The 14344-nt window shown below is 40.4% G+C and overlaps 1 long non-coding RNA gene across 1 annotated transcript; it reads left to right on the top strand.

The window, feature by feature from the left end:
- Positions 1 to 425: 425 nt before the first annotated feature.
- LOC108641405 lies at positions 426 to 13885 on the top strand. Its single transcript, XR_001921989.1, has 3 exons — positions 426 to 494; positions 5846 to 5998; positions 13812 to 13885. It is a non-coding gene; the product is annotated as an uncharacterized LOC108641405 (long non-coding RNA).
- Positions 13886 to 14344: the final 459 nt, after the last annotated feature.

Genomic DNA, 14344 nt, shown 5'->3' with positions numbered 1-14344 from the left:
AGCTTTGTGGAGCATTCCTAAATTCTCATCCTTCTGTTGATATGCTTTAATAAGAGAGTGTGCTTAGCCTTAAATTGCAGTTAAGCACTTAGCTTGGCATAACTAATGGTACAGTCAATATTTAAAGATACTGCAGCATTCAACATAGTCACATTTAACTGATTTTGGAGCCTATGTAAAGTTTTTCAAGGTCTTTGAGAATTTAAGTTTGCTTTGCAAGGGTCTAATTTATTGGGAACTTTGGTGCTGAATAGAATACTACAGTAAGCAGTAAAGTGTGGTCCTGTATGTTATAAAGATAAAATAGGCCTGTTTGGAGGCGTAGCTTCAGTCAAATCTGGTGAAAATCAGTCTTTCAGTAGCTCATGAAAGGCTCCCTTGGTAGGACCTGAACACTTAGAATCTCCTGGAGTGTGGTGGCTCTGTGTGGCAGCCACCGTTCTGTGGAGGGACAGTGACACTGTGCTGCTGACAGAGCCTGTAAGGGGCTGATGGTGAGCTCATGAAAAATTATATGGCAGTGTTTGAAAGCTGTGGTGTGCAGTGCTGGTTTATCTTTCAGGCTGCTCCCAGTCCAGGTCCGTGCTGAGGGGGAGTCTCTCCCTCGGGGGCAGTGCCGTGAGGCAGCTGAGGCCTCCTCTTCCCTCAGGACCAGGCAGCCCCTTCCCTCAGCACCACGAGCCCCTTATTTTGGTTACACATTCCGGGTTTTTAGGCATTTGTCTAACGTTTGACTGAATTACCTTGAACCTTCTACACAACTCGACTTCCTCTTTGTCTTTTCAAGGCAGTGACTTCTCGTCTGCCGCTGCCAGCTGTGAAATGACCCCCGGAGCAGCAGACCCTGCGTGGCTGATTTTCAGTGGAGGGGTAAGAACCTGAAGTGTGGTTGTCTGTCCCGGCTCCTGACTTAGCAGCACACTGCTCCACAGGGAGCACTTCTCTGGAGAAAAGAGGAGGTAAAAGCTTAATCCTCTCCACCTGCAGCCTTGACTGATGCCTCAGACAGGTGAGCTGACACTCCACCTGGACGGGCAGGATAGTGCTCCTCAGGAAGCTGAGACAGGCTGGCTTATTTTGGGGATGTGAGTTATATTAGCTGTACTTCCAAATCCTTTTTTTTTCTCTGCTTGAGCAATTTCAGGATGTGGAGGTTGTTTTCAGAGGAAAGAAAACTGTCTCTTGCATTAACTGTGTTAATTTAGTCAGAACCAGTTTGACAGGAAAATGAATACACTTACTTTTGCTCATCATGCTCTGAAAGCATGATGAAGCTGTGTGGAATCCACACTTGCTCCTCAAAATACTATGGTTCATAAAATTATAAGATCTTTTGTATAACCCTTGTCTTTACTAAATGAATGTTCTCTTCTATGGAGTTGAGCAACAAAAGAGACTTTTTTGTATAATACATTTTCTAGTCATGATGAGACTGTATGATCTGTCTCTCCTCTGCCCCACTTCCAGACTCTTGATGAGAAGACATGGATCAAGCGAGGGTTTCCATCTTTTTGTTAGTTTGTTGGTTTTTTTACTAGTTAATTGCCCTCACTGTTGAAGGACAGTTTGCATTTGTCAGGCATAACTTTCTCCTGCAGTTTCTTTGACCAAATTAAAGAGTTCTTCAGCAGCAGATATTTTTTTTTCTCCTAAACTAATCTACCTCCTATTTTTTAAAATTACTTTTCTCTCCAAAGAGTTTAACCCAACCTTTGAATACAGTTTTCTTCCCTAAAATCTTTTCATGTATTTAAAAAAAAATTATTTTGAAAATGTGGGCATGAGGAGTGGACGCAATATTTTGATAGCTGTTTCAGCACTGCTGTATAGGAGCCTAAAATTATCTGCCAGTTCCTCTCTGCTGCTGTTATGTATTCTTGTGATCCTACTAGTCCTCCAGCAGCACTTAGGGGCAATAACATTCAACTGCTATTCACTCCTAGGAGTGCATTACTTTTAGAATCAACTTACAGCTCTCTAGTGCATGGATTTTCTTCTGTGTCCTCTATTGTTAAATGCAAAGTAGGGCTATAATGCAGTTTAAGGCTAAAATATTTGGTGGTTTAAATTAGTATCTTTAATTGGACGTATCATGATAAATAATCAAAGTGCTCTGAAAAATCACCCAGGATTTTATTCACATCTTTTCATTCATCTCTCACCTGCTGACCTTTCTTTCTGTGGTGTGAGATGGAATACAATACATTGATTAGCATCATTTGGTCATTACAGCTCTCACATTCCAATATGATTTCTCACTGGAAATTAATTCTTTAATTCCTTTCATTACCTGTAAGCTGTTTAACACTGGTTTTGTGTAGGGTTAGAGTAGTCAGACTGGTAAGTGCCATTCAAGTACATTACCCAAGTCTGAGATTACAGGTTTTTACCATTTTCAGCTAAGTTAGTAGGAGCACATCATGTTACTACTTGGAATATGAATGAAATAGTTCTTAAATATTCCATCTTAAATGTGCAATTAAATGGAGATGGTAAAACCATAAGGAACAATCTTATGCTCCTATTAGGACTTATTTTGTTTGTGATTTCTCTGACAAGAAAAGTACTAATGAGTCTAATCAGACTTCTTGCAAAACTTAATCATGTTTGTTTCATTCACTATAAGGTTCCAGAGGACTCTTACATTAGTTAACTGATTTTTCTGTCCTCAGCAGATAAGATCCCTAAGGTTGTTTTTTAAAGGAATACTTGAGATAATTAATTTCAATATACTTTCTTAGGTGAGTGATTAATAATAATAATAATAATAAACCTGCAGCCCTGAGCATTGTGTGTCCTTACAGGAAGCATGTCCTGCAGGCTTTATGCCTCATCAAGTGTCAGCCATTTAGATTTAGAATGTCTTTTGAGCTCTGTACCTTAAGCAGCTGTTCTGTGCCAGCTTTGAAACACAAATGAAATGATCAAAGAAAGGCAAATAGGAATGCATTATTCACTCCATCTGTTTAACCACAGTGGATAGATAATCTGGCATTCAGATATCCAATAACATATTCAAAATTAAAATAACATCTATGAGAAGTGCAATCAATATGGAGATCAGTCATCTGAATTGTCACTAGAGGCTATTTAATCCTCTTGCTCTGACTCTGCATTTGGTCTATCTCTAGAAGTGAAACCCTGCAAATTGCAAACAGAAAGAGTTAAATTTGTAACCGATGATTTCCACAAGATTTACCACAAGAACAGGGGTTTTTTGTCCCACTTTTTTGTCGTTGTCATGAGAACAAGACAACAGCATTTATATCCCCAGTGTAGTCAGTAGCAAAACTGTAAACTTTTAATGCACTTATAGACTTTAACCTTTTTAATATTCAGTGTTTTCATTGGTTGGCCTTTCACCTTTCCTTCATGGGTTATTGAGGCGATAAACAAGGGGCTGGGGGAATAATTGGTGACTTAAATTTCAGAACACTGCAAATGTCACTGACATATTTTACAGCTGGTTTTGGATATATGGCACATGGAAATGCCAGTACCATGGGCTCAGTTCAGACTGATCAAATCCTCTTTTCTGCTGCACATCCAATCCAGAACTTCCTTTATGTGTCTCCAGGCTACCCTTACCCAGAGTAGCAGCCAGTTGCACCTCCTGCATGTCCCTTTCCTTGGTGTGCAAGTGGCTGTGGAGGGGCTGGAAGGTGACGTCCCTGACTCCTCGCTGTTGGTGTCCCCACCTGCCCTGGGCTGCAGTGTGTGTTGAAGACAAACCTGCTCTTGATACAAGTGCTTTGGATACAGGCCTAGCTTGGTGTTTGTGTTGGATGAGCTCAGAAGCACAGCAGGAGGGACAAGGCAGGTATCCCACCAGTCTGAGAGACATCTCTGCCTGTGGTGTGTGCTGGTCTCCAGTCCATCCCACTGGGGCTTGCTGAGACAGCACGTTGACAGCATCTGGCAGATAAATCAGCCTTCTCTTCTTCCTAGAGAATCCTGAAGAGAATCATGTGTAGCAGAATGTTTACTATGAGGTTACTACACTATGGGATAGGAATTTCTTCACAAAAGTGTTGTCAGAACCCTGAAAGGGGCTGCCCAGGGACGTGATGGAGCCACCATCCCTGGAGGTGTTCAAGAAACAACTGGACAAGGCACTCAGTCCTCTGGTCTAGCTGGCAATGTGGCAACTGGTCAAAGGTTGGACTGGATGAACTTGGGGGTCTTTTCCAACCTAGAGGATTCTGTGATTCTGTGAATGGAACTGCGTATGGGATACAGAACATGTTCAGCTTGCGATTCTCCAGCCGGGGCGTTGCTGCTGCTGGGCTCGGGAGCACGGGCAGAGGTACCTGCTGTGTGCCCTGTTTGTGGTGATTCAGCTGTGATGGGGCCTTGGGAGTGTGGCTTTCCCTTAGCAAAGACACAGCTAATGCCTTGAAGTCACTCTTACCCTTATTAGGTTCATGTCAAGTGCAGTGGTGGGGTAGTACATGGGGAGAGAACTGTTGCTGTTTCATGTGTGTGCAGTGAGGGGGCTTTGGATGGCAAAGATGAATAGGCCGAGCTATTCTGACTGCAGAGGAGGTACATGGATTTTTCTGGTTGAGAATCCAGCTATTGAAGCAAACCCAAGCTTATACCTTGGGCTTAAAGACAATATAAAATAAGACCTCTAGAATTTGTCAGCTGATACAAGAGGTGACATGTTTAGTTCACTGAGCTCAGAACAAGCTATAAATCAAAGTAGGCAGGAGTGTTTTTTTATATATTTTATGTATTTTAATGGGGACAGCTGTGAGAAACCAGATTGAAGCCCATAGCTGCAGTAACCAGGACAACACAAAGGTTTTAACAAAATTGAACCTCAATAAGGAAGGTAAAAACCTGCCCTGCTTTGTTATCTTTAAATTTTAATAGCTTAGGGTCTGGTTGAAGGTTTCTATATAATTTTTTTTATTTGCATGGAACACTTGGCCTTTTCCAATGAGCTACCGAATATCAGAAGCAGTTTTATTTTTTCTTTTGGTTAAAAACATTTGATCCACTTAATTTTAAAATTTTTTAGAAGCACGATAGCATAGGTTTGCCCATTTAGAGTCAGGAGTTTCACAGTCCAAATAGTTGGATCAAAATAAGAGCTTATGATTTGGGATTTGAATATTCTGACTGTTCGGATGGCCCTCAGCATGATGAATAGCAAATTGCCCTTAAAGATGTTTACATTTGATTTGCATTAACAATGTGGTTTCTAAATGTATTTGGAATGTTTCTTTGTGTTTACATATGACCTGCTCTACTGAATGTCACCAGCTACAAAGTATGTGAAATCTTACAGCTCTTGTATTTCGAAGGAGATGGAAGGTCTGTAACACCAGTTATGCAGGCTGCTGAGGCTGAGACTGTTGGTGAACAATGGGCAGAAAAGAGGATATAAAAAACAAACAACTGTGTCATGAGTGCTCAGAATGAGTTTTGTGTCCATAGCAGACTGACACAGGAGAAGACTAACAAGGCACAGAAAGCCTTAAAGCCAATGAATCCCTGATCTTGTAAAGGATCCCATTCTCATTGATGTTGCCTATTTGCCTGCAGCAAGTTGCATATTCTTCTTTTGGGAAAGGGCATTTAACTTTCCTTCTTGCTGGGTGTTAGTCTCATTGAAAGAAAGATGGAAATTAGATTTTCTCTGAGGCTTCTGTTCACTTTTACCTTCTCTTCTGTTTTCTTATCTCTCCAGACTGTCAGACTGAAATATGGAACAGTAAACTGTGCAAACAAAAACCCTTGTTATTTCTTCAAATCTTTCAGCACCGCCTGCCATTAAAGCTTTTACCATACCAAAGGCCAGTGATTTAATATTACTGCAATGCTCTGTTTTCTCTAGGTATACTTTTTATGGAATGAAAGGACTACTATACAAATGATCATAAAATCACCTGTTGGTAAAGGTAGCCTACTTGTTGGCTGAACTGCTCCATGTAAGCTGGCCCACTGCTCAGCCTGCAGCTGCAGCTAATGAAATACTTGTCTGGAGCAAGTAAGTGCTTTGAAAAACCCAGAATGGATGAAGCAGGTTCCATAGTATTCATAAGCTTTGAAGAGTATATATATATATTCCTTCCAGGAGAATATATATATTCTCAGTATTGTAAGTCCAGAGTATCTTTAGATGGCTGCACAAGCAAAGCATCTCCTGTTTGAGGAGATTGATTCTTTCTTGTTCGTGTGAGGTACGAATGGGTGGATACAGGAGACATCCCTGCTACCCTCTGTCATACTGGCATGGAGGGAGTAGGACAGAATGGCAGGAGCTGCAGTGCTCCTCTCTGACGTCGTGCACCTCCTAAGCAGCCCATGAGCAGCTCCCCCAGGTTAAATCAGACCCTGAAACTGCTCTTGGCTGTGCAAGGCACACCTTGAATTCTCGCAAGCACTTGCGTGTCTGGACTGCAATATTTCCCTGAGGGTGAGTGCAACAAACACAAACTTGCTTTGATGAAGGCCCTCTGAGCATTAGGGAATGACTGTTGACAACGTGCTGTGCTTCTGCTTGGAGCTGGTGGTGGTCCCAGAGCAGTGCTGGGAAGAACTTGGGCTGCATTCCTGATCTGTGTTCATCCAAGTGTCTTGGGGTTTTTTTTCAGGCTGGTTTGCCATGCAGCTTGTTTGAATCTGAAGATGCCATTAAAAATGTGCACAAGTAATCAAAGAATACATAAACTGTTGGTGTCTCCATTAATCAGTTCAACTGCTCCAGGGCTCAATCCATTCCCTGTCTCTGGAGACTGCTCGAGTGAGAAAGTTTTAGTGTCCAGTAGGGATGGAGAATCAGGTGTACACTTTGACCAGAGAATCTCTATTTTAATCCAGGTGGAATAGTTTCTAACACAGTTGTCTTCAATTCATGTTAACCTTTTATTTATCGTTTTCTGGCTCTTTGGAAACATAGGAAGTGTCCGTGACTACTCTAACCTATATTTTGTTTGGATAAAAAGATTTGAGACATCTTTTCCTTTGCTTGTATTTTACTAAAGTAAATAAATATTGGCTGCTGCAACATTTGTGCCAAGTCTGCTGCTCTAATTTGTGTTAGAGGTTCACTGAGTCTCTAAGAACTTGCACAGAGATACAGCTGTCCTGTGGGATCTGATCAGCTCTGAGTGATTCTAAAGAGATACAGAAGTATAATTTGGCATTTGGGATACAGAATATTTTGCTACTATACTTTTTTTTGACTTTATATGTGATTTTGGGAATTAAATCCATAAATGCGTAAATGGAGCACTGAAGTCTCTGCTTCAGGTTCCTTTTAGATAATCAAGTTCTTCTGAAAGTCTCCATTGATGTGACTTCCTGTTAGCTTTCACATGCCACAGTCAGTCAGTGGCAAAGCTGAGACAAGTTGCATCTGATTTGAAGCCTGTAAAGAAAGTTTTTAAGACTGAATCTCTTTATTTGGTCCTCATTTGACTTGGGCTTGATCTGGACCCAAGTTTGCTGTCTAGCTGCAAGACCATCCTCCTTTGTCATGACTGATAATTTCACTGTACCTTCAGTTAGGGTGAATGCCATACCAAGTACTGAATGAGGATGTTACAAACTGTGTGGACTGCAGAGGGGAGCTGTGTTATTGCAAAACTTGCACCTCGAATGTGCAGTTTACTGTGATGTCAAATATTGCATATCCTGTCCAAATGTTGAATCTTCTCTTTATAAAATTCTACCCAGTATTTGGTATGTGTAGATAAGTATAAAATTACAAATAATCCTAAAATAATATGGGTCTTAACCCATATAATCATGGACACTTTTGTAAATTTTCTTTGTTACTGGAGGCTTACCGAGGGGCCTGTATACATCAGATGCAACTCTAATGGATACGCTCGGATGGAAAAGTCTCAACGGATTGTCGGGTCCTGCTTTCTGCCTGTCTGTGCCTGGCAGCTCCTCAGGCTGTGGCTAAAGGCAGGCACGTGCTGCTGCTTTCCCCTGGCATGCAGGGGACAGAGCAGTGCTGCTCAGCCCCTCTCACTTGGTGCTGTGCCCTCGGCCTGTTTGTTGGCCCTTGCCAAACTATAGATGCCACTCTGGTGTCTTTAGTAAAGATCTGCTGTTCTGCACTAACAGGGGACCTAGTCCTTTGTGCCTGTATACCAAAGCTTGTTACACATCAGGTTAATAGCCAGAATTAGGGGAAAATGGGATAAAGCATTTCCAGGAATTCTTAAAAGGACTGCAGCCTGTGCTGTTGTCACTCTGTGCTGCTGTCATGTTCAGATAGCATAAATCTCTTCAGAACGTGTCTGTATACAGTGAAAACTCTTGGAACACCCAATATAAACGAGCACACAGTGCTTTTGGGAATCATCTCTGGTTAGTACAGAGTTGGGAATTTCATAGGCTAAGAAATAGTTTTTGCAATGGAAATTACTCTGTTAAATTCTGTCCTTTTATTGTCATTTGCTCTTCAATGGGAATATATTCATTGTCAGGCTTGCCATACAGTCTGGAGGAGAGGGCAGGCTGATGATTTCATTTAATGGCAATTAGTGTGATCCAGCTGAAATCCCTGACTGTATTACAGACAGAGGTATCTCATTAATCTGACAAGGCTTTCTGCTATGATGGATCTTTACACATTTCCCTCTTAGAGGATTTTTTTAAACCTTGGAGAATTATCTTCCAGGATTTTATATATAAAGGGTAATACTACCTAAATTCCTGAAGTTAGGAAAGTGAAGGAGTGGTCTCCTCAGCACTAAGGACTCCCAAATTGCCCCAGGGGAAAAGAGAATCTTAATCCACCTAGCTGCAGTTGAGAAATTTCTGTGGTGACCATATATCAAGGTAACTTGATAGCTCACTGTTGTAATGATCCTTCCCACATCTTAAATCATGTTAGCCAACAGAGGTAGTATAAAGCCTTGATCCTGTTGAAATCAGCAGCACAAATGCCAGCTGATTTTATCAGAATTTCACACCTAGTCTGAAGGATTGCTGAGTACTGGCATTCAAACTGTCATTGCAGGCACTTGGAAACCGAGCTCCTTTTATGGCCTGTCATGCCTGTACAGAATAAATGCCAGTTAGAAGAATAAGTAGAAGTGATACATAATCCAAAAAAGCTGCCAAATTCCAGTATTCTTAGCTATGTCCTTAAGGTTTTACAGGTGTTCCCTGTCTAAGGTTTGCATCTCGTGCTCAGTAAGTACGTCAGGGCTGGGTACAGGGGGAGATTCAGCAGTGAAGAGAAGCTGAATAAAACATGTTAAACGTTCATTTGTGAAGAACTGTGTTGCACTTCACAGAATTTTGCAATAGTGGTCACTGCAGAAAAGGGAATGAGTTGTTGGGCAAGGTGGGACTGTCCTGTCTAGAAGTTGTGCTTTGCATATTTTACAAGCAATGTCTAAACTTGTGGGGAGTTGATCAAAGTTTAAGTATAAATTAAGACAGTATGTCTTCTGGGGGAGCATATATGAGTAATGGAAGATGTTGACTTATGGGAAGCCAGCCAATTGTTAGCTGCCATAATTTGCAGCTAGAAAGGGAAATTAAAACATGTGTGGGACCACTTCTTTGTCATTTGATGTTTTTACTAATATTATTAGTTCACTTTATATTAAACGGTCACCAAAGACAAGGTGAGTGACTAGACATTAAATTAGTGGACTATTTTTTCTGCCCATAAAACCTGTTTAATACTAAGCAGCAAGCCCAAAAGATATTAAAGAACTGCAGCTCCTTCGTTCTGCACAATATCCCTTTAAAATAAAGTTAATCTAAGTCATGATGTGCATCTATAGGTTTTACAAGAACCTATAAATTTCAGGAAATTAACTTCCTCATAATCACATGTTCAAGCTAGTCTTTTTGAACTGGCATTTTATTTCAGGTTAATCACTGCTGATTTTTTTTCAGAAAACTGTTCTTGTTCAGTTTCTTGAAAGGGAAAGGAAATTTGCTTGAATTTTATTTATCAGGTTGGGATTTCTTTCTGTTGCTTGTATCAGGAAATGCTTGCTGCTAATGAATATACAGGCATACATCACTGGATGTCTGCTTCCATGCTAATTAGCTAATTATTCAATTACTATGCAGATCAGTGAATTTGTCGTGGTTTATTTTGCAAAGCAGGGACAAATTTTGAGGTAAGGTGAACCAAACCTAATAATATTGATTTCATATGTGCCCATTAGATGGGCAACTTTCAGTTGAAGGTCTAGCTTAAAAATCATAATGCAGTTATATGAGGTCCTCCTGCAGGTACTTTTAGAAGGTCTTGGTTTATTCTTTTTATTCAGACTTCTCCTTTGTGTGCTGTCTGACGTTCCTCAGTTGACTTCTGAAAGTTGAAACAAATATAAACTCCATTTCAAGCCAGTGTCATTACAAAGTTGTCTCTGACACTTTTACAAACTGCACAATTCTAATTTTCAGTAAACATCAGATTTGTCACCTCAGTTGTTATCTACATCTTAAGTCAAGAGCTCTTCAACTTCAATAGCAGTTGCTTTCTGCTGATTAATATTTACCTGCATGGTCTTCTCAATTAGTACTTGAAACCAGAAGGCACCAAAATAGAGTTTGGTTTCTGTAGTCACAGACAATAATGTACCTTCTGAAGATATTGCAGAAATTTTACCGAGCAACATAACACAGTTTGCATCAATCAAGCAGTGACCTGATACATACACTTATGAGAGAGTTTTTGCAAATTATAAGAACACTTTAAGAAAAGAACCAACTTTGTCTCAGAGGCTTGACTCAGTGGTTTGAAACAAACAGCCTTCAAACTTTTTGAGAGTGGCAAAGATAGTTTTAAGCTCAGAACTGGAATATAGTAGGATTTAGCAAGAAACATGGACACTGGGATTGTTGAACACAAAGGGAAAGACTTACACAACTCAGAGCCCTACATGAGTTTCTCTTTTAGCAAACACCTTTTTTATTCCATAGGCAGCAAAGCCAGTTCTCTTTTGTATGTCCACACAGAGTGGGTTTGCTGAATGACTTCCCAGATAAAATGTTCTTCACTCACTGTCAAACAAATGAAAACAGACGTTTTGTAGCCTCATTGCTGGGGCACATTCCCCTCTTTCACTGTTACCTCCTGTGTGGAGTGAACTGAGATATCTGCTGTCTGTTTTCCCTGTGAATCTGGGACATTTTGTGTCAAATCCTCTCACTGCAAAATGAGTTTGATAAAGCATTTCTTAGGGTCTGGTTTGGGTGGTATTTCCCTCCATCTCACCTCCAAATGAGCTGTTTTTCTTCTGGTGAAAATGGGGTGTTTCACTTCAACCAAGCACTGGATAAAGAAAGACTGGGATGTTTTAGAGACTAGCTGTGCTGCTGTGTTACTGCTACTTTTGCATTACAAGGTGACCCAGTCAATGTGAGAAGCTCCTATCCAGCTGAAGTGGCAGTCTCCTGGGTGTGAAGGAAGCATAAGCCTATGAGAACTGGCTCAGAAAAGGCAGCATTCATTCATAGTTCATCTCTTTCTTTGTGTCACTAAGCTAATAAGGAGAATAGCTGAGACCCACAGACCTGCTTCCTTTTCTATTGTCCCCCAGAGTGTAGCTTGTGGGACTAGAAGAGTGAAAATTAAATTACCTTCTCATGCTTCAGATGAGCTGGATACCAGGGGATGCTTGAATAAAGTTCTAATCAACAGCCAGTTTTCTGTGTGTAGTCAGAGAGGAGAAAAAAACCCATGAATGCAGGATAATTATGAAGTCAGTCTTTGGCACAACAATTACTGTAAAAGGGAAGCCAAAGAACAACCTGCTCCTTTGAGGCATTAAAAGCCGGTGTTGTCAAAGTATGCTGAATCCTGACCTCATTTCCTCTGTGTGCTGTCACGGGCAGGTGGCGGGGAATATGACTTGTGTGTGTCCTTTCAGTCCCAGAAATCCAGGAGGCTTTTGTCACCCTTTATTTCCCAATAGACATTCAACCTACCCTGTTATCTCTTCCCAAAATCTTTGTCCTTATTGACCTTGCTTTGTCCTTGCTTAAATATAGACCTGTCAAGTGAAAGACCTCATGTATGTGTTTTTAATTGTGTAATAAAGCTTTACATGATTACAGTTGGAGTGGCCACAGTGAGACTGAGACACGACCATCTGCTTATAGCCTTGCAAATTTTCTGGAACCTGTAATTACCTGGGCATAAGCTGAGTGCCGTAGGTGTCCAAGCTCTTTGCTTGAGTGCAGTAGGGTCTGTGCTATCTCTAAATGACCAACTGTTTATTAAAAACTTAATTTGAAAAAAATTGGCATTTTGGAATGAGCTGAGATTTGGCCACTAGGTATGTTTGGTTGGGACCTTATCACTTCTGGATTACACTCGTTCAGATTTCTGCGGTGTGTTTGTTGCTAGTACAAATATGAGCTCTCCAGATATACTGCTGAGGTGCTTCCCTGAAAATGAGTTAGGCAAGGAGTGAGAAAATGTGTGCACTAAAGGTGATAAATGCATAGAAATAAAAACCAGAAGCGCAATGACAAAAGGAAAAGCTGAGGCAAAACAGCAAGTTTGTCCAAGTCAGTGAGTAGAAAACAGTAAGATTCTGTTGCACCTGGGCTTTAACTATTTGTATTCTTCTTGACTTTAATGCCCATCACAAAGGAACTCAACTGAAATACTCACAAACTGAATCATGTTTAACTGGGTGAAGATGCAGGAGTATATTGGGATGATTTGGAAAATGCTGTTAGAAGAATAATAGCAGAAATAGCATAACATAGTTTGTATAACTAACTATTCATAGAAGAATAATAGCAAGATTGACAGTCTGGATAGTTTAAATATATGTGAGGGGGGCTTTCCAGACTCAGAAGTTGTGGGACTTTTGCAGGCAGATCAGGGTAATCCATCCAGTAAGTAGCAAGCTGATGACTTCTCAGTGCAGTTTCTCTCTTAAGGTTTTCCTGGAAAGTCCAAGAAAAAATCGCCTGTTAAAACTGGGTGCAATAAATGCTTGTTGTTTCTTGTGGTCGCCACAGGAGGATACTCTCCATTTAACTGTGCCAAACCTTGGCAGATCCTTCTGTGTGCTTAATAAAAAAGCATAGCAAAAGAAGGGATTTCAAAACAAACAGTACGTGCCAAGATATAAATCTTTACTTTATAAAAAGTAGCATAACAGGAATGGTGGGCCTGGTGCATGTTAGGGAAAGGATTGCAATGTTAATGGTTTTGAATCTGACCCACATTAGGACACTAATCAGAGTTAATGATCTGAGGATATATTTAAAGGACAATATAGAACACATCTGCTATAATGGCATCTCTTCCCTGCTTTTGACTGCACCTTCAGGTAGCCTAGAAATGATGAATGAGGCACTTAGATTAAAAACCTTGTGGATTATCATTAACTGAATTCAAATCAGAAAGACTAGCATTGCTTATCATAGAAATGGATTTAGGGCAGATATGACAGTCCTTACCCAAATGTTTCAATTTACCAACAGAAAGCTTTCAAAATAAGTGTTTATTTAAGCAATATAGATTGTATCTCTTCTCATCTGGCTGCCAGTCTGAAAAGACATTGATAGATGCATCTTTCTTTCATATCTTTGGGTGAATTTTAAGCTTTTTCAAAGAAAGTGAGAAATACTAGGACCTACTTGTTGACATAGAAGCTGTAAATGGTCTGGGTTGTTTGTTTGACTTGTTTTGCTATTTAGGCATGTAGGGTTTTTTTTCAGATAGAATTGTGTAGCCATAAAGGTGAGTAGTGTTACATGCAAGAAATTTCATGGAAGTGATTCCAGGAACTATGTTTTTTTCTGTCAAAAGTGTGAATGTAAAGAAAATGTCTTTCTTATGCTTCTTTCAGTTAGTCCAAGCTGGAGTCTCTGCCCTTCAGTTGTGTTGCACCCAAGGCTGGTGACTGCCAGTGGGATGGAGCCCATACAATACTGAGCTGCACAGATGCATGGTAAGAAAAGGGATTTACCTTTTGGAACTTACAGTCTAAATGAATGCAACAAATCACTGGAGAGGCTCCTTAAATCTTCTTGGTCCCTTTAGTTGTTTGTGAGTTCCTATTTAGCTTTGCTGCTCTTGCCATGTAAAAGTGAGTAAAGAAAATCACCAGGTTTCTTTCTTCTTTTCATTATTTCTTTTTTCTTTCTTAAATAACTTTTCAAATATCAGAAAGTCTGGAAAGGCCCCCCAGATAGTTAGTCCCAGTGTCTCTCAATTTAGAGTTTATATCCTTAGGATTTGTTCCTGTACTTTTCAAGCCAAGAAGAACTTTATGCAGAGGATTCTGCCTGTGAGTGCCGCATAAATTATGTAGCATAGTCTTAAAGCCTTTATTAAACTTGAGCTGGAGATCTCAAATTGGGAATTAATGGCTTTTTAGAG

This window comes from Manacus vitellinus, unplaced genomic scaffold, assembly GCF_001715985.3.
Source record: "Manacus vitellinus isolate BGI_N305 unplaced genomic scaffold, ASM171598v3 scaffold_60_pilon, whole genome shotgun sequence".
Classification (NCBI taxonomy): domain Eukaryota; kingdom Metazoa; phylum Chordata; class Aves; order Passeriformes; family Pipridae; genus Manacus; species Manacus vitellinus.
The sequence above is the reverse complement of the archived record's forward strand: the minus strand, read 5'-3'. Positions and strand labels throughout refer to the sequence as shown.